Source organism: Myotis davidii, unplaced genomic scaffold (assembly GCF_000327345.1).
Source record: "Myotis davidii unplaced genomic scaffold, ASM32734v1 scaffold573, whole genome shotgun sequence".
In the NCBI taxonomy this organism is placed as follows: domain Eukaryota; kingdom Metazoa; phylum Chordata; class Mammalia; order Chiroptera; family Vespertilionidae; genus Myotis; species Myotis davidii.
The window spans coordinates 6,538,037-6,564,634 of NW_006285997.1; the positions used below are offsets into that span (position 1 = coordinate 6,538,037).

The following is a 26,598-nucleotide window of genomic DNA, read 5'->3' on the forward strand; positions in this document are numbered from 1 at the left end:
AGAGGACTAGAGGCAGTCAGTTGTCTGGGAAGTAGGAACAGAGAGAAGAGAAGAGGACTAAACCACTGTCAGGGAAGCAGTGAGAGGTCTTGGGGGGGACATATTCCATCAGTGAGAAGGCAGGACCCTTGGCAGAAGGGGCCCCCTCCACCTGAAAGGATTCATATTTCTTTTGTTTATTGCTTTTGTTTTATTTTCTTTTTAATTAAAGAACTTTGAAATGTTTCAAACACACCGAACACCAAAAATAAAGTAACTGACACCCTGCCAAAATCTGTCATTTGTGAACATTTGGGCACTTCCCTATATTCATTTCAAATACACCCCAACCCCTTCTTTCCTTCCCAGAGGCTTTAGTGAACTAATTGAAAGAACTGCCTGGCATGTGGGAAGTTCTCTATAACGGTCAGGTACTATGGTGCTGGTGGAGGTGAACATGGTAGTTATTGCTATTATTTTGCTAATGTGTATCTTCATGTTTTCTAGTTTTTATTACATCTATGTCTATATTTAATTGTCACCTGAGGATATGTTTTCATTGATTTTAGAGAAAGGGAAAGGGAGAGAGAAACATTGATGTGAGAGAGATACATTGATCAATTGCCTCCTGCATGCACCCCAACTGGGACTTGAACCCACAACCTGGGTATATGTCCTGACCAGGAATCAAACCCATGACCCTTTGGTATACGGGATGATGGACGCCAGCCAGGGCTACATAAAGATATCTTTATAATAATTTTCTATAGTTTTTCATTAACATAATTAATTTTTGTACTATACTCTTTTGTATCTGGATTTTCTCACTTAACATTGTGCTCTTGAGATGTTGTCTTCTGTAATGAGTCAGATACACTTTAGAAAATAAGAGTAATAGGAGGAGGGAACAACGTCTTTAGCAAAAAGAGGGTTGAGTGAGTCCTGACATGCATACCAGCTCTCCCTCAGCAACCTTCAGCAACCTTTCTCCATTCATTCATCCTTTTTATTCCTCCTGATCTGCATCTATTGCTCAATGGTATAGAAATATGAAATTCCAGCTTCACGGACACCAGGCGAGGAAGGAAGCCTAAAGACTATCTGGTCCTATAGCCCCCAACTTCCTCCACTGCTTGATTCCTGACAAAGAGTCAGAAAGTGGGTGAGAGAGTCTGTACCCCGGTTTCTATCCCTGGGACAGTTTCATTTTATTCAAGAATTGAGAAATGCACCCAGTTGGTGTGGTTCAGTGGTTGAGCCACTCATGGACCAAGAGGTCACCAGTTAGATTCCTGGTCAGGGCATATGCCAGGGTTGCAGGTTCTATCTCCAGTAGGGGGCGTGTAGGTGGCAGCTATTGAAGTTTCTCTCTCATCAATGTTTCTCTCTCTATATCCTTCCTTTCTCTCTCTCTCTAAAATCAATAAAAACACTTTAAAAATTGACAAACACTTCTATAAGCAAAGTGAAACTGAACATGACCCTATACTTGCTGGTTCTTGTGATTTTTCTACCCTTTCATATTCCAATGATCTGTTTTAGTTTTATTTCAGAGTCCTAAAAGAGCAGGCAATGCTTGGATTTAAACTCCAAAGGGATGAAGTAGACAGAGGGCACATTCCACATAAGAATCCAGGCATGAGTTTTGAATTAGAAATTTGACCAATGCTATGGAGTTGACACTGGAGGACAGGACTTATTTTCAAGACCCTGCTGTCAGCATGTGACAGAATGGCAACCTCCGTGCTGGCGGCATCCAAGCAACACCACCAGGGGACGGGCGGGCCTCCCAGTGACTGGATAGTTTCCATGTAGGGAAGTTTTGTTGCTGCTGCTCTTGTGAAGTTTAAGTTCTTGTGGTTTTGCCCCCTTTGCCAGCCTTGCTTAGACCGAAGGAGAGCTGGGTGGTAAAAACTCCCCGAAGGGTGGCGAAAGCCTTGCAGATCAAGTCCCCTGGCCACTGCGAGGAAAGGAGGATCAGGCCCAACTGGACACACCCCAGAGGAGAAATGAGCCTCAAGGTTAGTACCAGATGCAAGCTTCTTCTGTGTAAACGTCCACTGGAATTAAGAGCTCTTCATATGTCAGTTGACTACAGAACAACCTGGGGCCCCAAATCGGAATCAGCTTGAATCAGGTGAGCAAGAAGCAACACATTGGCCTCTACATGTGGGCGGCTTTGTTCCCTCTCTCCTCCCTGCACAACTTAAGGCTTCTCTCCCCTTCCTGAGGCCCTGATCTTAAAGGAGCAGGTGCTTGAGTTGGAATTTCTCAACCAAGGAATGTCTCAGAGGCAGCACCTTTCACCCCCACACCCTGTCACCTTTGACCTTTGGCCATTTGCACTTCGGGTTTACATTTGACCTTGTGCTCTTGAGTTCACTCCAGAATCTGTGTTTTTGTGTTTTTCTTTCCTATGCCTCTCTTTCTCTGCCCAACCCTCCTTTTCCCTGTGGCCTAAGCTCACTGGAGCATCTTCCTTTGTTTGTATGTTGGGGGGAACTCCTTTCAGTTCATATTTTTTTAAAAAATTAGGCCTTACACACAAAGATTTAAAGTAAGAAGTGCCAAGGGAAAGATGAGAGAGGAAAATCTAGCAGATTTGAGGTGAAGAAAAACAAACTTGCATCCCACTTTCCCAGACCTCAAACATAGTTCTTTCTTGGCCAAGTTCTCAGTTACTCACCACAGTGCTCTTATTTTGTGCCTTCAGGGACAGGCAGAGGCCCTTTCCTGCTCAGCATGTACTTAATATAGTCCTTAAAGGAAACACCCTTCTTTCTCTAGTGATGCACTTGTTGCTAGCAGCGGAAAGACAGGGCATCCAAGAGGCCACAATCGCTAGCATCCCACGGCCAATTCTTCTGAAGACTGACGCCTTGTGGATGATTCAAAAATAACCCAAATCAGAATCAACAACATTCCCCAGGTATTGTTTAAACGGTAATTCTTTGTCTTGAGCTGTGTCCTTCCTGAAAACCACTTCTCTAGGCTGCAGCAAGCTAGATTTGGGTTATGAGGCCCAGAGGTCTAGCTTCTTCACTGAATGCTTGCAAAATGTTTATGGTGAATTCAAATACCTTCCACGGATCACGCTGATCCTCCACCTGATTTCTTCACCAGCTGCTCTCCGCCTGATGCATTGTGCAGATTTTTCTTGGTGTGGTGGATATTCCCTAGTCACCTACTATAATAGTAGGCCTTACAGGTGTATAGCATGTTTGTAATGCTTGTTCATACCCTTCCAGGGAAAATTTCATAAAACACAATCTTATGTGTAATTTTCCTGAATACTAAATGCTTTCCCCTAAACTGTAAGATAGTGTATCAATTGAAAGATGCCAAGAATTACTTCATCTCATGGATATGTACCTGTTATAGATTATGTTCATTTTAAAATTAATTTCAAAGCCAGCTGTTATTTTTGCTAAAAGTAATCCTTGTTGATATATTTTAGCAACTTTAAAACTTAGAGACAACTAGCTGTGCAATATGAGTATTTTAAAAAGACAACATCTAGATTGTTTATTATTATTTTACATTTTGTGCTTAAGTCTTCTTGATTATATTGTCTGCGATATGTAATAAAAATAAGATTTAGAGAAATATATATATATATATATATATAGAGAGAGAGAGAGAGAGAGCTACATAATGTTGGGGTTTTGAGTTATTTATTTTTCTTTATTTTTGCTACTATCGTCATTTAGTTATCTCTACAATAATGGTAAAATTGAAAGGCAAGTTCTTATGCTATTAGGACTTGTTGAACTTTCTAGCTGGGAATGCAAGGACCTATGAAGTCTTCATCCAAGAAGATGGCTCCTTTAACTGGGAGAGTTGTCTGTTTTGATCATCAGACAGCTGGGCAGGATGGGGTATCTGCCTAGCCTGCGTTTAATGAACTGAGTCAACTCTGACAATCAGAGCTGGAAGGAAGTATCTCTTACAAAGTGGACACACATCCAATTCCAGCCTTCATTTTTCCTTATTCCGGCCTCCATTTTTCCTTACTCAAGTGCAGTGTTAGTACTTTTAAAAAGTCATGTTTTTCTTTTTCTTTTTTCCATGAAATTGACACAGCAATTATATCGAAGGAAGGAAGGAAGGAAGGAAGAAAGGAAGGAAGGAAGGAAGCCTAGACCATGAACTTGTAATTAGCTTTCCTCAAAAAGTTTGAAACCTTATAAATGTTCTTCACTAAAGTCCTAGAGATATAAATAATAAGCATATAGATTCAAACTCTTCTAAGTAATGCTGAAAATAAGGTAGCCAGTGTTCCAATAAGGGCAAGACCTTACTTGTATGTTTTTTAGGACTCTTATCACTGTCAATTTCAGCCTGATGGACGGACTACCACATGTCCAAGACAATGCCATATTTATTTATTTATTGATTGATTGATTGATTGATTTCACCCATTTATTTTCCTTCTGGACATACAGGAAGACTATATTTCCTAGTTTCTTCTGCAATAAGTTTTGTGTTATGAGTTTGAATTCTATCCAGTGGAATGCAAATGAGAATTTTGTGTGCCACTTCCAGACCTGGCCACAATCCTCCCTTCTCCTGCACAATCTTTCACATCTCGCTGTTCCTTTTATATAAACCTTGGGACCACATATTGAAGATGGTGTCATTAAAAGACAGGAAGAGCCTGTCTCCAAAAGACTGCATTATATGATGTCCTCTGTCCCAGGACTATATTGGACTGTGTCAGAGGTGGACAAAAAATAATTATTTGAGAATTAAGTGTTTCTTGTTTCAGTGGCTAGCATGACTAACACCAACATACATACCATCATCTACCACAGATATCCTCAGTGTTGCTTATTTCCTGCCTACCCATAGTCATCATCCTATATAATGAAAGCATAGTATGCAAATTGTCCCCTCAACTGGGAGTTGTCCAGGAGTTCAACCAGGGGGTGGGGTCAGCCGGGGGAAGGGAGGGAGGCCCCGGCCGGTGGCCAGCAGCCACTAGGGACCCTAAAAATGCATGAATTTCGTGCACTGGGCCTCTAGTTTTAAGATAAAAATTAGGAAAATGACTTCATCTGCATAAGCACTTATTCCATCCTCCTATGTGATGTTTTCCCTTGCTCCTTTCTTTGTGCCTGCCTCCCCAACATACACACCCCTTTACCTTTACAAACTCTTTTTTCAGTTTTGAAATAGCAACCAGGCCTGTCACTCCATGCACTTCAAGGACATGAATCAGATTCATAGCTACAGGCATAGTCCTTTCTTTAGGGAATTTTTTTGAGCAAGAAATGTAATTTGCTCTCTCTAGTCACAAAGTGAGGCTAATAGTATAGCTAGCTACTTGTGATGAGACTGAATAAATGAGGAACATTATCGATCCCTTGCTCATTGTCATTTTCTCCCTTTCTAACTTCCACTTCTCCAACATTGTTGCATTAACGTAGCAACTATCCAGAGATGTACTAGAGTGTGAGCATTCAAAAAAGGGACCCCAGTGTTTATTCCCTGCTTCTCCTCAGCATGTTGGCTATTATTTAGTGACTAGAGGCCAGGTGTGCCACCGCCCCTGCACTTGCCAGCTATGCATTGAGTGTCTGCCCCCTGGTGGTCAGTGTGTGTAATAGTGACCGGTCGTTCTGCTGTTTGGTCGATTTGCATATTAGCGTTTTATGTTATAGGGTAAGGTAATAAACCAGGAAGCAAATCAACTTTGACTCTGTAAGAGGAATTAGGGCAATTTCTAGGACAGCTGCCTGGCTCATCTCTTAGTCCATACTTATTTGAATCCCAGATCTGACACTTAAAGGAAATGAAATTTTAAGTATAGATACCACTTTTTAATTCATCTTGAAACAACTTCTTTTTCTTTTTTCTTCTCTCAATAGAAAAGGGAAGAGGAGGAGGATAAGGAGGAATAGAAAGAAAAAGAAAACTTGGAAGAGGCCCATTTTCCTCTCAAAAGAGAAAATAGAGGTCTCAAATGCTTACAAAATCTGCCACTTAATATTCATATTTATAATAAGCAGAATAGCAGTCAGGTGGAGGAAATGGAAAACTATAAGAGCAAAAATTGCATTTGTTAAATACAAATGTAAAACTACAGTTTCCACCTTCATTCTCCAGTGTTAGTTTTGGAAATCCCTATAGTAGGAAATCCACTTGAAATATGTTTGCCTTTGGATCTATTTTTAAATGAAAAAACAATCTTACTGATTCTAGAATATGTATGTATAAGAGAGTCTTAACCTAAGTGAGGAGGTTAAAGGCAATTTATCAATGACAGAGCTCAATACCAGAAGAGAAACTGTGTGTGTGTGTGTGTGTGTGTGTGTGTGTGTGTGTAACAAAGCTGCTATTTTTAAGACCTAATTGGCTTATCCACTGGGTTATTTCTAGTATTAATTTTTTTAAAAAGATTGTTATAAGAAATTCAGACAGATGAATGGAAAAAAATCACCAAGTGAATGATTAGCAGTAAACATTTATTGATACAAATAAGCAGCTCTAAAATCTCTGGGGACTTTCCTGCTATGGTATTGACTTGTAAGAGACAGCACAACCAAGGTCTGCTTCTATGTTTCTTCTTGTTTCCAGAGAAATAAACACACCCCTTAGAGTCATCAGGATATCCAAGAGGATCCATAACCTGTCCTCTGGGAATATTTGGTGGGATTCCTGTCTACTGATTCTTCACATTCTCTGACCTTCCCACTCTTCTTTCTTTCCTATTCCCATTGGTGTTTCTAGCTGCATACTCACATAGTATTTCTCCATTTCTTTAACACTCTTACTTTTATTTTAGTTCTTATCCATATTTCTCTCATCATTTCTCCACACCCCAAAATATCTGTCTGCCTCAGCTAGGGAACTACATTGACAAGTGTAAATACATATGAAGTGAATGATGGTGCTCTACCAGGATTCCTCTCCCTTCTCTAGGGATGTCGGTCTATCCATCATCTTCTCCCCTGTATAAGCACCCTTTGTTTCTCTCAACTCTACCTTCTCTATTACTATATAAATAGGCTGAAGTAACTTCTATCTTGTCTTAGAAACATATGTCCTATTAACTCTGGTACCTCCTACCTTTCTTCCCACAAAGACTCATTTATATTTCCTGTTCTCTACTGGCTCACTTCCCATTTACTCCTCTGTCTACTGAAATTCAAACTCTGGCCTCTGTCTCCACTGTTAAAATCACTCCCTCAGAATGTGAATACTTCCACATTACCAATATCTATGGTACTAAAGAAGAAGCTTTAAAATAGAAATAATCTTCCAGGGCCACTGTCTCTTGAGGAAAGCAGTCCTAAGCAGTTCTTTATGCACAGGTAGTCATGCTCTGGGTAACATGTTACCTTGTCTCTCTGGCCACAGCTGACTGGATCCCAGGGGGTGGGTGTATACAAGTGACCCAAGGATTACCAATTTATGGCCTATGTGGCCCCTCTCTCATTAGAAACTGGGGATTCTCTCCTGGAAAGGCTGGTTAAAGATGGCAATATGGCAGTAGAGCCAAAGCATGCAGACCTCCCCAGAGAAACAAAGAATTAGAATGATAGGTCACCCAAAGCGGGATCATGGAGGGACCTCCTACATGGAGGGACCTCAGATTGTCCTTTGTATTCCATAGAACCTTCAGGAAGCAACAATATATTCTGATTGCAAAAGTTATAATGTATCCTGAACAAACTTACGGTTTCTGAACAGTATTCAAATCTCAGCGAGGCCTGACTTTTCTATAATTCCTATTCTGCCAAAACTTGGTTACATAAATAAGGTCAGTGCCTATTGCATTTTTTGAGTGTGCACTTACAAAAAAAGCCACTATTACTTAAGAAAACTTGAATTAACATACTCTTTACTCAAAAGAACCCCAAATTTATCTTGTTTCTGGGATATTGGACTCTGCTGATCACTATCTCCTTCCAGAAGGTCACACTCTCTCGGTTTACCTGATACAATTCTTCTTGGTATTCTCCTATTTACAAAGTTATTTCCTTTTTAATCTTCTCTATCTTCTGTATTTCCTCATCTCAATCGATATAAATTAATCAGGCATATTATGACCTACTATTCCTTTTAAAAAATATGTTTTTATTGATTTCAGAAAGAGGAGGGGAGAGGGAGAGAGATATAGAAACATCAATGATGAGAGAGAATTATTGATTGGCTGCCTCCTGCATGCCTCCTACTGGGGATCGAGCCTGCAACCCAGGCATGTGCCCTTACTGGGAATCAACCCTGGATCTCCTGGTTCAGGGGTTGATGCTCAACCACTGAGCACACCAGCTGGGCATGAACTACTTTTCTTAAATCAATAACTCTCTCTTTGAAGAAGTACATACATACTCATGGCTTCAACGTCCATTTAAATCCTAATGACAATTGTTGGCTGGATACCTTATCTTCCTTTAAATGTCCCACAAGATCCTCAAATTCCACATGGTTAAAATCAGAGTCTTCATTATTTTTGCACAAATCAGCTCTTTGTCTGTGTTCCTTACCTCAGTGGGTGATACCATTATTATCCTAGTAGCACCAGTCACTAATCTGAGTCTAAGTACAGTTTCACTGCTGTCAGTTACTCCATGCTTTAACTTCTCTCCAATATATCTTCTTCACTGCACTCCTCTATTGCTGCCTTATTCAAGTACTCATTCCCTGACTCCCCCTTGATTTCAGTGGTAATGCTCTGTGTTCCCATAGGACTTTCTGTAACCTCTTTCATAGTACCCATCCACTATGTCGAGAGTACTGACTTCTGTCTCCTCCAAGACTGTAAGCTCCTAGCAGGTAGCGATCCAGTCTTAGTCACACTTGTACTTCTACCATCTAGAACAATGCTGGAAAACTACAATTATGTATTAATGTTTTTAGAAAAATAATAGATAATGAATCAATAAATAAAACATCCGACTTACCTGCACTATACACAAAACCAAAGATACTCCAAACTCTGAATTACATCAAAAACTACTCAACTAGAATGAGAAAAGTAATATTGAACAACAGAGGTGTTGGTTCATATTCTGAAAAGCTTTTCCCAAAAGACACTAGATACAAACATGTCTCCCTCCACTCCCATCCCTTTCTCAGACTTCTTCTTTACAAGACCCTCATGCAGCTCTATTTGGCTTATTACATGTGCGCTCCTACCAAAACAGACCTGTTTCTAAGGTTAATGACCATAGCTAATACTGCACAGTGGTGAATACCTCACTCATCAATATTTTGTTCCTTCTATATTAGAGGGGACCTTTACTTCTGCATACAGTAGGGTTGCTGGTATGATACATCTAGTAAATTATAGATTCCATTGATAATAGGAAATCCAGTTACCTTTTTGTTGTTGTAGTTTGTGTGTGAGAGAGAGAGAAAGAAAAAAAAGAGGAGGAGGAGGAAGAGGAAGGGAAAGAAAAAAAGAATGAAGAAAATACATGTATACATACAAATGTACTTATATATATAGAATCAAACATAGTGCCTTCATTGGCCATTTTTATTTGTCCCCACTAATGGAGTACTGGCATATGTGGTAGAGAGTAATAAACTATATAATAAAATGGCAATATGCTAATTAGACCAGACATCCATCTGGACATCCTTCCAGACAAAGCCATGGTGGTACGCACCAAGGCAGAGGCGGTTAGGAGGCAATCAGGCCGGCAGGGGAGCGAGAAGTTATGGGCTGATCAGGCTGGCAGGGGAGCAGTTAGGGGGCAACCAGGCCAGCAAGGGGGCAGTTAGAGGACAACCAGGCCAGCAGGATACCAGTTAGGGGGCAATCAGGCCAGCAAGCAGAGGCAGTTAGGGGGGGATCAGGCTGGCAGGCAGAGGTAGTTAGGGGTGATCAAGCAGACAGGCAGGCAAGTGGTTAGGAGCCAACGGTCCCAGATTGCGAGAGGGATGTCCAAGATTGGAGAGCATACAGGCCGGGCTGAGGCACCCCCCACACCCATGCACAAATTTCATGTACCGGGCCTCTAGTATGTATGTAAAATTCAATCCTAGAAGAAAAATTATAGATAGAAAAGTAATATGGGCTAAAATTTACTTAGCACTTAAAATATCCAGGTACTATTAAGCACTTTATAAGCATTATTTTTATAATCCTTATAACAAGCTTGTTGGTAGACTAGAAAAGTGAGCCTCTAGTGTAGTTGCATCACTTTTGCCAAGAAACAGAACCAGGATTTAAAGTCAGGTATATTCATCTTCAAAATCATGTTTTTAACAGCAATAACACACTATCAAATTTACCTTATCAAGTTCAACTTGTTAAGTTTCCAGAAAAGAAAACAAACCCAAAGGTATGAAACAGCTTGTCCAAAGTCATATGCTTTCCTCTTCTGCCTGACTTTGGGATGGCCTACAGCCTGTTTCCTTTAAAATCTCCAAGAGAACAACTACATTCACGGGAAGAAAAGAAGTCTGTTTGAATGACACATAGAAGGGATATTTTTTACATAAAAGCAGGGAATTGGGCCACTTACAGCCTCAAAGATCAAAAGGCCTTGGAAGAATGTTCTTCCTACCACCAGGTCCTTATCCCAACTCATAGCAGGCTGGCTCCCTTATTCGGCATAAACAATGGAAGGCAAAGAAATTTCACCAACTAGGCTTTGCTAAACTGACAGAGAGTAAGGCTTGGGCAATGTCCCCAGGGAGCATGGCTGGAAGGAGACCCTTTGAGCAGTGAGGTGAGAGATGGTGCCCAAGCATACGGATGCCTCTGCAGATAATCCAGACTCAGCTGAATATAGTTCCTACAAATCTAAGGCTTCTGAGTTTTCCAGATGGCCATTCCCACTTGTTCAGCTGCCCAGACTTCTGTTGCTGGATATCTGATTTCCTCTATCTGCATGTGAGGCCAGGGGCCAGTCTCAAGAGAGAAGTCCTTCGGAACAGCTTTCTCCGGCCTGAAATCCACTGCTAAGCTCCTGGGTTTTCCTCACTGACTCCCGTGCTTCCTGTGCTTGCAAACGGGGTAAAGCTGAGTGGCCTGGGGACATGTCCAGAGTAGCCAGATGGTCCTTTTGTCATCATTCAAACAACCCCAGGTTAGTCTTATCAGGATACTGAGCTTCTGTCTGGCAGTTCAGCTCCTTGCTTCCTCAAGGTCCATAGTCCTTTCCTAAATCTCAGCTTATTGACTAAATTTTAGTTATGGAACCTGTTCTTTGGACAGTTTGCTTTCTTCTAATGAGAAACTGAGCTATTTTCTCCACACTCTACCTGCCTTGGCATCTTGCTCTCCACCTATTTCCCCTTCTCACTGACCTTGCCTCACATAAATATTTCCTATCGTCCATTAGGCATCAAATAATGCAACTGTTCTTTGAAAATGTAAATAGAATTGGCCTATATGGCTTATTAATGATTCTCTCCAACTTATGATATTATAAAGAAACAAAGTTACTAAAACTGCTGTTAACTACCACTACTAATTAGCACCTTTTTGATAATGGGAATTATGCTAGGTGCTTTCTTTATATGTATGAACTAACTTAATCTTTACAACTTTAAGAAGTGAGTAGTGGATATGCCTCTTATTTCCATTTCATAGATCATAAAACTGATCTATAAAGAGCTGAAGCCAGATATTGCCACCTGCTATGCCATGGTACTGCATAGAGAACAGGTTATGAGTCCTCTGCGATATGTATCAGCTCGCCTCTTAGAGCAGCTGAGCCTGACTCTGGCCTCTGCTTCCAGAAGCCTCATTTGTTTACCACCAGGGTGCTCATCCCAGCCCTTGTACAAATATTATCAATTTAATTGTCATTCCATGGCATTAAAAATGTGGTAAAGCACTAGTTTAAGCAACTTGGTTAAGTGGTGTAGCTACTCTGAGTGCAAATATGTGAAGTCAGAACCTGATCTCAAGATAAACATTCATAATGTTGCTTTTCTTAACAAAACAGATACAATAGGAGGGAGTAACAAAACCAACATAAAATCCCCCAAGGATGGGTATAAGAGAGCACAACTAATTAGAACCACTATAGTTTCCCTAATTTTATAAAACTGAGAGAACAGAATAACAGATAGAAGCAAAGAGAGGAAAATCGGGTTGATGAAAGTGGTTACAATGGTGCCAATAGAGAAGATAAAGCTACGCCTGTCTTGAATAGAATATCAATGTGCAAAGAATGCCTTAGGAGGAAAGATTCTCAACATCTTAGCAGTACAGACAGGGTAACATAGATTTAAAGCAGGGGGCTTTGGATTGGACATCTGCAAGTCTTGACCATGAGTTTGATGAAACCCTCAAACTGGCTATACAGGACCACCTGGAACCCTTTGAGAACAAAACCCCATCAATATTGTAAGCTTTAGACATACCCTTTCTTAAAGAGCTTGAATTTAGTCCAAAATATCTAGGCCTAGGTACTTGCAAACTTGACATTTCTTTAAGGATTTAGTTTTCTTTTACAGACGGAAGAGCTTATTAAACTTAATGGTCTTCACTCGGATGCTTGATATTTGAGGGTTTGGAAGTGTCACTATTCCATTGCTTCTCAGGAGGTTCTCCAAATGCTGCAGGCACGACTACAAGGAGCCTTTTCTTCTCTCTGCTCTCCATTTCTGGTATTTGTCTTGAGGTTCCTCAAATGACATTTCACAGACATGCAATGATTTTAGACCAAGTCAGAGTGACACCCTGTTTTCACTACTACAATAGCTTGGAATACACATGGAACCATTTAATATGTTCAAAGGCAAAACACAAGCATTTTTATACTGAAAAGTACCTCAAAGGAATATGTAATCTTTTCACAAGAATATAATATAATAAATAGCAACTGCCATTAAGTACACAGAAAAACTACTGATTGCTGACAGGGGAGGCATTAACAGTTTCCTACATTTGAATGATTCCAATCAAAGTGGTTGCTCTGCAAATGGTTTACGAAAACCTGTACTTTGTAGGAAAGCTACGAGAAGACTCAAGCCATCCTCAGTGTCTTTGCCGTACTCTCATGGACACAACTGCTTGCACATATGGCTCTCTGCCTAAAGCAAGCCATCTTCTTGTAAGGTGTTGTCAGATCAGGCTGAAGTGAAGAACCCCAAATATTTTCCTTCTAACTAAACCCAAGAAATAAAAATGTTCTCATCTGTTTTGATGAATGAGTTATTCAGAAGCAGTGAGTTCATCTCTTTTGACATTCAGAAATTGATGAAGCCCATGTAAATAGTAAACAAGGTATTTTGGCTTTGTGCCCCCAACCCATACAGTATATTACATGCAGCTAGCCAGATTCTACCCTTGGACACACCTGGTGCCACTGTAGTCAATGAAAATTGCATGAGAATTTCAAAGGGGCAGATTTCAGCTGGGGAGCTAGGCATGAGAATCTAAGGACAGAGTTTGGGCCCAGAATCTAGCTCAATGGCTTGGATTTATGCACCTTTAATGACAACGCCTTTTTCCTTTGCGGTATATTAACTAGCTTGCTTCAAGCAGGCATGGGAAACTGATCCAGGAGCCAGTAAACTCTACAACTGTCCAACGGTCTGTAGCCAACTATAAACAGATAGTCATTTTACTTCTGACATGTGCTTTCATATAGACATATCGAAGCTGACCACAAATAAAAGTGGAAACAGATACAGAATAAGTACAGCAAACAATGGAAAACAAATGGAACCTGGACTACAGATGAAAAAGACTAGTTTTGCATGCCCCATATTCTGCCTTTTTTCCCTACGACTATTTTCTTAACATTTTTCGCATTATTAATAAAATTAAATTATTCCACACGGGTGCAGAATCAGTCCCATGGTGCCAACATTTGTTTTCTGCCCTCAAGCTGGGAGAAACACAGCACTTCTAGGACAATAGCACTAATCTTTTTATTACGGCAATTTAGAACTTGGAGATGACCCATGAGCAGCTGGACATCATTCAGAACATACAACTGACAAGAACGTTGTCCTTGAGTACCTTATCATGTTTTCTAAAAGATGCTTTCATTTAAGATAGTCAGTCCTTGAATCACGCACAATGTTATTGCCCTGAAAGAATGATTTTGTCTGAGAAGGGCAATGGCCTGGACAGTGATATTAAGGAAAGGGGAGTGGACAATCCCGCTATTCCCCCTCATAGATCTAGAAATATAAGCAGGGAGAGTTGCAGTGTCCCCCTGATTACTTCTCATAAAGTTCACATTATGTAAGACATAACTTACTAAGTATCTATTATGTGCCAGGTACTCTTCTAGGTGCAAGACAGAGAGCCATTTACTAAGAGATACCAAGATTCTGTCCTCATACCGCCTGCATTCTATCTGGAGTGGGGAAAATAAAGGTATCAATACTTTATTGTTCAATTGATCATTTGCTTGCATTTTTGGTAAGCGTCTCCAGTAGTTGTATGTCCAATGTCATATTTATGCACAAGGTATATAATGCTGCACAAATTGGTAAGCTTTGGGGAGGCATGATGATGTCTACACATTTTTTTCTTTCTGGTGCATCATCAATTCCTAGATCATTATGATCAGCATCTTTGAAACAATGAGTAAAATACTATTCTCTTGACATCACATGTTCCAGTTAGTCACCCTACTATGATAAGGCATTTGGGGTGGAAAGTGAGTAAACTTCATGTTGTAAAGTTGATCTTTCTAGATTTCTAGATAGAAAAATAATGTGATCCCTTTCCCTTCTGTTGCAAAAGAAAATGGAATAAATGCACTACCCCTTCCCATAAGAATTATAACCACGTGCTTTATATTCTTGAATAAAACTAGCAATTGGGAAAATCCCAAAAGCAAGAGAAAAAAATGTGCCATTTTCAAATAAATTTTAATTTACTGTATGAGTTCTTTTTTTAGAACCACTACTTGCTTCCTTTAGGTAATGCAAGTAGTCCAGCCCTAGTTGCATGATCATGTTATTTGTGTGACTATTTTAATAGCTGGCAAAGTTAATAATGTAGTGTCTAGTATTTCTAGTGGTTCAAAAATATTATTTTGGAAGATGGACTCTTATTTCTTCTTGTGAATGTTATAAGAAGTTACAAAATGAGGGAAGGGAGGATCACAGGAAATACAATGACTCTTAAGATCTAAATGAGCATGTGTCTTTCTGAGGCTTATTGGGAGGTAATTAAAGACATGAGCCATGAGCCGTGGAGTCAGAAAAATTGGCTTGAATCTTACTATACACTAGTTGTATGATTTTAGGCATAGTTGAACCTTTCTAAGATCAATCTTCCCATCAGTAAAATAAGAACATTTTATTTGCAGAGCTGTGAGGATAAAATGAAACAGTACCTATGAAGAGCTTAATACAAGGTCTGGCATATTTGTGAGTATTCCAGAAGTGGTTGCTGCTGTTTTATTATTACTATCATTGTTATTCCCTTATTTTTCTCTTACAAGGCCAAGAGAAGAAAAAGAATGAAGTATAACAGAAAAGTTTTCTCCTCCAAAATTTTACAATTGAAAATAAAAATTGATATTATGTCATGCTATGATCAACTACCTAGAATAGTTAAATATCTTTTTTTAAGGAAACATGTAACCAATTTCTAATTTCCCATGACTAAGGAATATAAATTAATATGTTTCAGTGGAAAACCACAAATAATTTTTAAAATCTCATTCAAATTTCTTACTCTAGTGAATAGAACAAAAGAGTTCATCTAATCCCGTCATTTATATATTTCTTGGTGCAAAACTTGCTACAGTCTGAAGAATAGGGAAGAGGAGAGATGTTTATGTTTAATATCCCCACTTCCAGCTCCCAATTTGCAATAAGTTGTCTCTTCACTGTTGTGACTTCTACCAGCTACCCATGAACAGTGTATTACTCCGGGGATGGAGGGAATGCTCCATGGCCTTCTGGTTGGGTATTTTGAATGAGCCTGATGAAATGTACAGCTTCTGCAGACCCCCATTTGATGGGACTTCAGTTATACCGTGTCCCTATTAAGTCTCAGAGAGGAAGCTCTACTGTTCACTACTTGCAATCTCTAGGACACACTGGGGACGGTTTTTACAAGTCTTTAAATACGACAAAGGGGAAACTTGTAAGGATTTTATAGTCCAGAGAGAAAACCTTGTCCATAATGAAGAAAAGAGGGCATCAGAATTGACAGTAAATGTAGATCCAGCAATAGAAAGAGGCATTTGACATTTTAAAATGCTATATTTGTGATGATCAAATTGAAAAGTTAGGAGACAATTTTAAAGTAAGTGACATGTGTGTGTGTGTTGACACCAATGAGGAAATTTCCATAGGCAACAGAGAAAAAAATCATTCATTTCTCTACAACCTTGCCTCTTACAGCTTATCTTCAAATCATTTGTCTGGTCTAGTTTGAAATGACTAAGTGATGGGGCTTCCAAAATGTTCCCAGTGAGACTATTCCACAGTCTACAAAATTTCACTGTTTCCTCTTATTTGCCTTAATTTTATTCCACTTCCACTCACTGTTTCTATTTAAAAGGAGGGAAAAAGTAAGTCTATCTTTAAATTCATACCACAGGAAACAGTTTCTTTTCACTTTAATAATTGAGTTTCTCTGTAGCCATGCCTAACATTTGCTAGAAGGGTTGCAAGACTATATGCAGATTCTTGTCTGTGAAGTCACATCCTCCTCAAGTGCAAGTGCAAGGGTATTTTAAGCTGTACCCATCCCGGCCAACAAGGGTCTGAAGCCTATCTATTGAACCAAATAATTCATAACATCTGCAGGGTTGCTGTTTATCTACTCATCCCTATGTTCAAGGTACATAAGTGAGTTCAAAGTTCAGCCCAAGTTGAAATGTCCTACAAGCTTTCATTTCTAAATTTACTTCCTCAGAGTAGTACACGGCCATTTGCTGTGCCTCCCAGAAGGTCCAGCAAATCAACCAACAGAGCCACACCAGCCAGGGTAAGGGTAGGCGAGACTTAATCTAGACATCCATGATAATGACTCTTGAATGTCAGAATTGCAAACAAAAGTTTGCCTGAAGCACAATGTCATTTTCTAGGCCCAGGGTCATGACAGGAACCACCATAGCACTTGTGCTATGAAAGAATTTTCCTTTATACAAGAATGTTCCTTTATACAAAAAGCATTTTCCTTCATACAAAAAGATCGTGAATAAAATCTTGCTGAGTGTTAGGAAGAAAGCCCTTCCTAAATTTGTTAGCTGGCTTCTTCTGTGACAGGTTTGCTGTGGTAATGACTTTTTCACAACAGGTATTCAGCATTCTGCTTGTTTCACAAACTTCCTGCACCACATTTTCCAGGCTAGTGCCAAGGGTAAGGCTGCTTCATGCCAGGGTTTCTGAAAAATTAATAAATCTCCTGCCATAATCCTTACTGCTTCAACTGACAAATTTAATAAACAACAGGAAGTAAAGCCCAGGTTTTCTAATGGGATTGCTTTCACTTTTTTTGCCTTTGACAAGTTTTACGGAGTAGCACTTCTGAGACATGGTCAAGTGCTATAAACCTAATCCTTAGCAATTTCCTCCTTAGCTCAAATAACCTAAATATTTTATGAATGGTAAAGAGTTTCACATGTCAGCCATTAACCAACCAACCCTTTTCAATTCCTCCACTCTGTCCTTTCTTCTGGTTGTTTGGGTAATTTTCTTTAAAATAACATACTTAGGTCAATTTTTTAAACCAATTGCACAGGAAATTTTCAATACATTTTCTTCAGAAAATTGCAAAAATAGAATGCTATTTCTAGCCAAAGCCATCATAATTTTGCAATAACTTTGATGTTAGTCTTATAAACTTTTGGTTTCAGTGTTAGGATAAATAAGAAGGCCAGTTCTAGGGGATCTCAAGGGCCACATGGTGCACGAAGAGGAGGGACTGGCCCCAGACTCCCTTCAGGGAGAGGCGTTACACCTTCTAAGCAAAGCGGCCCCTGACCCTTCCTTTCAGGTCCCATGCTTTTGATGATGCGATCCTGTAACTTAATAACAATAAACAGAGCTGACAATCAGTGCCTTACCTAAATATTAAACATTAGGAAGCCCATTGGCTTATAATGTAGGTAGGGTGAGGAATTTAGGGATGCAGGGGAAAGGAAAACTTTGAGAGACATATGATTTGGAATTGAGATTTCTCTTGACCAACTGCACATGGGGGTGAGGGACAAGAAGCCTTTTAGGGATGATGGCAAAGCTTCCAGCTATAGTAACCAATGGGGTAAATATCATAGAGAGTGAATACAAGAGGAGGAACAGATTTCAAAGGATCGATAACTAGTGAGTGTAGTATGAGACATCTTGAGTTAAGAAATTAAAATAACTGAGCTGTGTATTGTGAAGAGTCGTCATATTTTCCAAATGAAAAAATATATATATATGAAAATATATATATATGGACCTGCCCACTATGCATTTTTTTTGTGTGAGAAAATTAGGCAGGTGTTTCAACCTGGGTTATTTTATGACTATGAAGTGCTGTGTATTTTAAATTAAATGCTGATATCAAGGATCAATTTTATGGTTAAAAAAAAGTTCATGTGCTATTTAATAAACACTAACTGAAAATGCATGAAATTAAATGGAGTGCAGTACCCACTCTCCTCTTTATTTTGTGAGGCCTCTGAAAGTTATCACACGACTTCAATGAGCCCCCTCAGTATGCCCTATAGGTTGCAAACTGAAACTTGATTATGACCACTAGGAAACGCTTTTTCAGAAACGTCCTGATCCACTTAGCTACTTTGTTCATATCCCAGTCAACTGTGGCTCTACTCTCTGCCTTGTTGTTTGGACATTCAGCTTCCAGGTTACTCCTGGCTTGTCCCCAGAGACCAGCCATAGGCTCATCTACTACTGACCTTCACTCACCCTCTCTTTTCAGTCCTAGCCTCATGCCCAAACTGCTGGGGTTACCAGTTGGCTACAGACCTTCACTGGTTCAGATTCATTGCCTAAAGTCAAGCCCTTTCTCCAAATTGGCAAGGATATAAAAAAAAAGATATAGCCCATAGCCTGATGCAGGAGTCAATGTAGTTTAACAATTAAGGCAGGTGTCAGAAAACAACTGGGTTCAAATTCCTGATTTGCCATTTTATGATGTAAGATCTTGTACAAATTACCTTTTTAGCTTGTTAGCTCTCTAAGCCTCATATGTAAGTCAGGGATAATAACAGAAACTTTCTTTAGCTTTTGAGGTACAAACATAACAATCCCATAATATATGTCCAGCACCGAACACAATACTGGACAGAGAGTAAAAGTTCAATATGTTTTCTCTTTGCCTTCTGTTTTTTCTTTCTTATGAATTCTCCATAATATGCTTCTTGCAAGTTTCCATCTTATAAAACATCATTTCAGAAATTCTGAGGTCACTCCATAACCTTCAATGATAAGTTCTCTCCTTAAAATAGCTATAATGCACTCATTCCCTTTAAATATCATATTATATATCCATTTATTTTCATAGGTTAATTACTAAATGGTACACCAACACTTGAATTCCAAACCCAATACACATCCTCACGTCCTACGTCAATGCTATTAGACATCATTAACTGACTATTTAGTAAACTCAAGGCACTGTGGATTTTTCCCCCTGAAAAGTATTTGTTGTAAACAGACACACAGAGGAAAGGAAATTCTATAAGGAGCAAACTTTAAGGTCAAAGATTCAAAGAGTTATTATGAACAATTGAGAGTGTTAAAAAAAAAGAGAGAGGGAAAGAAACATTTAAAAGGTCAAAAAAGTACTTCAACAGACCATTTTCATTTATATTGTTTCAAGTACAATATCACATATTCAAAATGTTCCTATTAATTTTCATATGCTGCACTCACTCAGCATGTTTGACTATTTTATTTTATAATTTTTTGGCACAAAAATGTAAATAATATTGCACTTCATCTTCCCAAGTTTGCACAGTCCATTTTCTGGGTGATATGGGGAAGAATAAGCTGTCAGAAACTGTGCACATTCTGCTGGTTAAAATCCAAAAGTAGTTTTTTAAAAAGTTATCTGTAACAACTTGTCCTTGGGAGTTTATTCCCTGCCAACTAAAAACGCTTCTTTTCAGGAGAATGCAAGCCCTTTTAAAAATCAGACAAGATCACTGTATCTCTGCATTGATTTGGATTAAAGCCCTGTGAAAACATCACTTTTCTACTTCAGGTAAAGATCTGGAATTTTAGATCTTTATTTTCCTTAAAGAACTTCTGGAGCATTCCTATTTAGCTATTTTGGAGAGAGAAGCCAACTTCCCTTTCATTTAGTGAAAGAAGACAGGCTCCAAATGCATTTCAATTTGAGGATGGGGCACTACTGACAATCCTATCTAATAAAGACAGAATATGCAAATTGACCATCACCTCATGACAAAGATGGTGGTGCCCACAGCCAATAAGGTGGGAATATGAAAATTGACACAACAAAGATGGCGGAAGCCGAGCTGGGATACTTGCATCATCGTCATGGTGACAACACAGGTGTTCTGCCCCTGTCCTGGCTGCTCCGGGCCTCTGGGCCATGCGCAAGGGCAGAAGGCAGAAGGCAGCTCCAGGCTGGAATGAAGGCAATGCTGGCAGCTAGGGGAAGAAAGTCCTATTCTTGCATAAATCTTTGTGCATCGGGCCTCTAGTAGTTTCATAACCAGCCATTAATGAAATGTTTCACTGTAATGAAAAGAGGAACAGAGAGCTAGAAGAACTGGGGTCTAGCCTTTGCTCTGCTACTAACTTCCTCTGTAGTCTTAGGGAAGACATTTTTCTGGGCCAACTTTCCTCAAGTGTACCTCTGGGAAGTGTATCAGTCCTATAAGTCATCCCACTCTCAAAATTGCACATATTACACACCACACAATGTCTTCAGTCAGAACATCTGTAACTTTGTTTAACCCAGGGCTTCCCAAAATTATTTGCCTACATAACTACAAATTAGTGTTTTATGGAACTCACTTTGACTAGTACTACTCTAAGTATACATTTACTCATCAGACCAAAAAAATAAACAAACATACACACACGCACACACACACACACACACACACACTCACAAACACAAACACCCAGAGGGTAGTGGAAAAATGTATATTAAGATTCCTGTAAACTTTTTGTATTGTTTGCTCAAAATGAATGTAAGTAGCATAAAATGAGAATTGGAAAATTAAAAATAGAAAAGTCTTAATTACATTTTAATGGAACTTCTGTTTATGTAAATATTAAAAAACCCCTTTTGATCCAAGACATTTAAAAATGTTAAGCTAGCCCGGCTGGTGTGGTTGAGTGTTGACCTATGAACCAGGAGAGGTCACAATTCAATTCCCAGTCAGGGCACATGCCCAGGTTGCAGGCTTGATCCCCAGTGTGGGGCATGCAGGAGGCAGCCGATCAATGATTCTCTCTCATCATTGATATTTCTATCTCTCTCTCCCTCTCCTTTCCTCTCTGAAATCAATAATAAAATATCTTAAAAAATAAATTAAAATGTTAGGCTATATTTTTAAATAATTTAAATGTATGAGTTAACAAGAAAGTAAAAGAAATTCTTGGGCAGTGGCAAGGAATGAGGGGAGTTGTGAAGGACCCAACAAACAGAAAAAATTATAAATAGTTAAGTTCTGAAGCCAAAAGCTACCCCAAGAGCATCTACCAATGCTTAATGACTTCCAGCTGTGGCATAAAGGACCTCATGGAGAACAGAAGACATAGATTAAGGGTTGTACAAGGTGAGAAGTCATGTTTGAGACTTCCCCAAAGCCGAGACCCCTCAAAATGGTATAACCTCAGTAAAATGGTAAATTAGAAATAAAATCTATCTTACATGGCACAATGGCAAGAAAAAATATGTCTCACTCTGATTCAGATAAGGATTAATAAAAAATTTTCTTTGTGGTAAATTCTTATAACTTACCACCAGTCAGTCCTCATACAAGCTTGGAGCTTGCTTAATACCACTTTGGTGGTCAAAAAAACTATAAGGTGGGATGTAGTTTATAGTGTCATAGATGTCTACCAGAGGCCAACCTAAAGGAATGTGTTCTCAATCTAGGCCTCAAAGAATTCTGTCATTTTAAGTTCTAATGAACATAACGCAAATAACACAGTATACCTGTAAATAAGTCTCCAAGTACTAGACCAGTGGTTCTCAACCTTCCTAATGCCATGACCCTTTAATATAGTTCCTCATGTTGTGGTGACCCCCAGCCATAAAATTATTTTCGTTGCTACTTCATAACTGTAATTTTGATACTGTTATGAATCCTAATGCAAATATCTGATATGCAGGATGTATTTTCATTGTTACAAATTGAACATAATTAAAGCATAGTGATTAATCACAACGATAATATGTAATTATATATGTGTTTTCCGATGGTCTTAGGCAACCCTTGTGAAAGGGTTATTCGACCCCCAAAGGGGTCGCAACCCACAAGTTGAGAACCGCTGTACTAGACAGAGCAAAACAATCAGATATTCAAATATTTCAGATATTAGATTACCAGATCCAGTTTAAGAAAATAAGGGAAGAAATCAAAGTTACATGAAAAAACAAAAGTATATCAGAATAATCAGAAACATTTCAAAACACAGCTTCTAGATGTGAAAAAATAATTTAATTAAGAACTTGATGGGAAGATTGAACATCGGATTAGACACAGCTGAAGAGGCATTTAGTCTGAAAAACAGAACTGAAGTTACTGCTCAGCATACCAAGATTTGAAAAACATAAAAAAGAAGTGAACAGACATGAAGAATACGGTGGTTAGGTTTAACACACATCTAAGTGGAGTTCCAGAAGGAGAAAATAGAGCCAGAACTTGAAGAATTTTTCACAATTGATGAAAGTCATGATTTCTTAGATTCTGGAAGCCCAACAAGTGAGATAATAAAAATATCAATAAACTCATGCTCAGAAAAATCATAGTAAAATTGAAAAAATAAAAGAAATCTAAGAGAAAAGTTTCAAGTGAGCAATAAATAGAGAAAAGATTACTTACAAAGAACACAATGAGATAGAAAGCTGACATTTTGACAGCAAAAATGAAGGCACAGGTATAGTGACTACTAATTAGTACAAATGGCCTCATTGATATTCTATAATTATGAAAACAAAGTAAAAAGGATCAGAAGCTGATCAATTATCTGACTAACTGGGGAAAGGATATCATTACTGTTAAGAGTAGAATCACCACTAATCGCTTCTGAAGTCTCTAGGGAAGAGCATAGTGAGCTTGGCTGCCTATTCACTACATCAGAAATTCCATGGCCACTTCCCATGTGGCCAGCCCCTATCTCAACCCCCTTCTACAAACTCAGAAATGTGTACTACGGTTACTCAGCCAGAAATTTCATCTAGGAATTTATGAGTATAATACAGGAAAATCTAGCAACTCACTAAATCTAATTATGTCTTTAAAAATCCAGTTAAGAGAAGGCACATCTGACTATCATATGGAAATAGAGTCTAAAACAGTGGTTCCAAAACATGGCTATACATTGGAACCAGCTGGGGAGTGTCTTTTAAAATGTGAATAGTCAGACTATACCTGATTTACTGAAACAGCGTCTCAAGCACAGGAATCTTTACCTGGACAAAGCACTCTAGGTGACTTTGATACACTGACAGCTTTCGGAACTACTGGTCTGAAGGAACTCCAGCGAGATCGAGCCTGTGCTTTATAGACCCACAACCTGGTTCTTATCAGCTCTCAGTCTCATGAAAGCTGACACACTCAAAATCAAACTGCCTTTAACACTGAAGTAGATACCAGAATACCACTCCCTAAAGTATATAGCTGTCCTGGGAAGCACAAATATTAATGTTTCCATTATTGGCCCATTCTCCACCTATAGACAGCTACATGGAAACATAATTACAAGAAGATACTAACAATTTGCATCAGCAACCTTTGTCTCATGGACCAGACAGCGACACTGAGACTGGGATATTCCATCAGCATATTTTCTTCTTGAGAATTAATAGGTTGTTGGTGAATGTAGAATCAGAACAAGAGGCAGTAGATAAATTGAAGATCCATTCAAATATCCTCCACATTGAAGTGATGGTTTTCAACATGAGACTGGAATATACAAATCTGTTGACAACAACCAGCAAGGCAGGTATGCATGTCTGCTTCAAAAGTCTGCTGTTGATGGGACTGACAGTACTTGTATGGGATGGGATGTGTACAGATGACATTTCCTCTGTAAAACTCCTTAACTAATTACCCTATCCCTGCTTCAGATAAAAACTTTTTAAATATACTCTTTCTATTCTAAGACACAGCACATGTTCATGTTTCTAATGTCAAAATGTATCTTAAGACAGAGATGTATAGATTTAATGTGACTTATAAAATCATTGAATCAATGCAGCTCCTGCCACTGGATAGGAACTCTTCCTTCCATTATAATTGTAAAACTCTGTAGTGATGCCTAATATTTACCCATCTTAGGTTAACCCTTGGCCAATCAAGAGTAGCCAGAGGGCTGGATCAAAATGGTTGCTTATGATCTCCATGTGTGTGGGAAGAGTTTCCCCAGAGGAAGAAAAGGGGGAAAGATTAGGCCAACAAAAGAGAGAAATAAGACAGAAGTGTATAAGGCCAAATAGTTGCTGTATTCCTAGTATTCTTGATTAATTCCACAGGGAGTGTCTGTCAGAAACAAACCAATTCATTAAAGTTACATGTTTATAAGAGCAGGGTGGCAGCCCAGGTGAGATCTTAAATATATTTTTGGATTGTTTTACCAGTAAGAATTTGGATGGAGGTAAGACAAAATGTAAATCCAGGAATAATATTTCTATTTTTTATTCCTTCCTGCCTTTATTAAACTCTGGCTTGATTGTTAAAACTTGCCAACATTCTACTGTTTGCTTACATGGGACCTATGGAAACAGCATTAAGCAAATTATTCCTTCAAACTACCATCTTGCTATTAAAATTCCAATGAACAATATTATGGCTATTCTTTCAAGCATACCAAATTGACCTAGTTAGCAAGCCTTATAGACCTCTGATCACTAAAGTAAATCCACAGATAAAATATCCAGCACCAAAGAGCAGTTCCTAGAAACTCTGATCAGTTAGAAAACTGGTTAAACAACATAGTGAGTAAAAACATTCGCTGATTTTTAATTATTTTGTTTCTATCTTTAAACAAAATTATTGGTCTGCATTATATAGACAATAAAGAGTTATGAAGATAACTTTTACAGTAATGGTTATTTGATTAAAACACACTTATGTTACACTAATTTTAATCCAGTGGTTTTACCTTTATCATAACAACTTTTATTTTCTTATTTGAAAATGAAAAAGATACATTTTATGTAAACAGCAGTGCATTTTCTGTCAAATATAATTAATGTCTGAAAAATAAAGTTTATGGATTTTGTAAAAGAAAAGATTTTTGTTTGGCTTTTGAAAGATCTTAGCTAAATAGCTTTCCCTGCTCATTTGACATCTGTTAGCTCCTCCATATCCTGGAAGCATTAAGTGTATTATGCTTTCAGCTGGAAGCAAATAAGAACAAATCTCAGCCACCTCATTTTATAAATCCTTTCAATCATTCATAATATTCTTTGACTAGCAAATAAAAAAACTGCATCAAAAAGGCAATTTAACTCATTGCTTACAGATGGAAATAATAAACATCAGTCATTGTCTAAGTACAGAATACAATACTATATTCAAAAAGGATCATATTGAGATATTTATTCATTGCTCAAGTTAAAGAGTTGTTGTTAAAAAAAAATCACAAGTAATACCTCAAATTTTTATTTGGCCAAGGTAAAGAGATCAGAGTTTAAATGAGTATGTGGACATAAGTAAGCATGTGGTGACATAATATTCTTGAATTATTTCACTATTGCATTGAAATTAATTTTATTTGCCTGCAAATTATTTCTATAACCCATCCTGTTATTCTATTATCTAATGGAATCTTCTTTAAATCTGAATTAGGCCTTCAAGAAAAGATATTTCAATAAAACTCTCATCTTTGTGTGTTGGCTCACTATTTGTTTGGTTGTTGTTTTTTCCCCTATAAGTACATATCTAAAAGTTGTATTAAAAAGGTGAAAATTCATTGATGGAGAAATTATTATTTGCAATACATTTTCTCTTTCCCATATATGTACAAAAAAAATCTTAATTTGAAGGCACTCTTTGGGATCAGACATGTCAGACTTTGAATTTTGCCTCTGGCATTGACTAGTCAGGGGAACCTGAACACCTTTCTAATCTTTCCAGGCCTCCTCCTTTATTCATTTTTTAAATGTGGGAATGACACTCACCACATTGGGTTTTATTAGCAGTAGAAAAGTTGATGAGTATAAAACCAAGCACAGTGCTTTGGAAACAAAATAACTATGCTATAAAAATCAGCTTCTTTCTACAGAAACACATCAGGCCAGAAAGGAATGTAAGGAAATTTACAAAGTGATGCAAAGCAAAGGACTGACTCCATGAATACTCTATCTAGCAAGGCTATCATTCAAAATTGGAGGGGAAATAAGGAGCTTCACAGGCACAAAAAAGGCTACGGGAGTTTATCACTACCAAGCCAGCAATGCAAGAAATGCTAAAGAGAATGGTGTAAAAAGAAGAAATACAAAGCTCAAAAAGAAAAGAGCCACACAGAAAAAGAAATGGCTACAAACAAGTACCTTTCAATAATACA

At 38.5% G+C, this 26,598-nt stretch overlaps 1 protein-coding gene across 1 annotated transcript in view; it reads right to left on the bottom strand.

The window, feature by feature from the left end:
- SUGCT (succinyl-CoA:glutarate-CoA transferase) overlaps positions 1-26,598 on the bottom strand; it is a 536,095-nt gene that overhangs the window by 20,189 nt on the left and 489,308 nt on the right. The gene's annotated exons all lie outside the window — the stretch shown is intronic.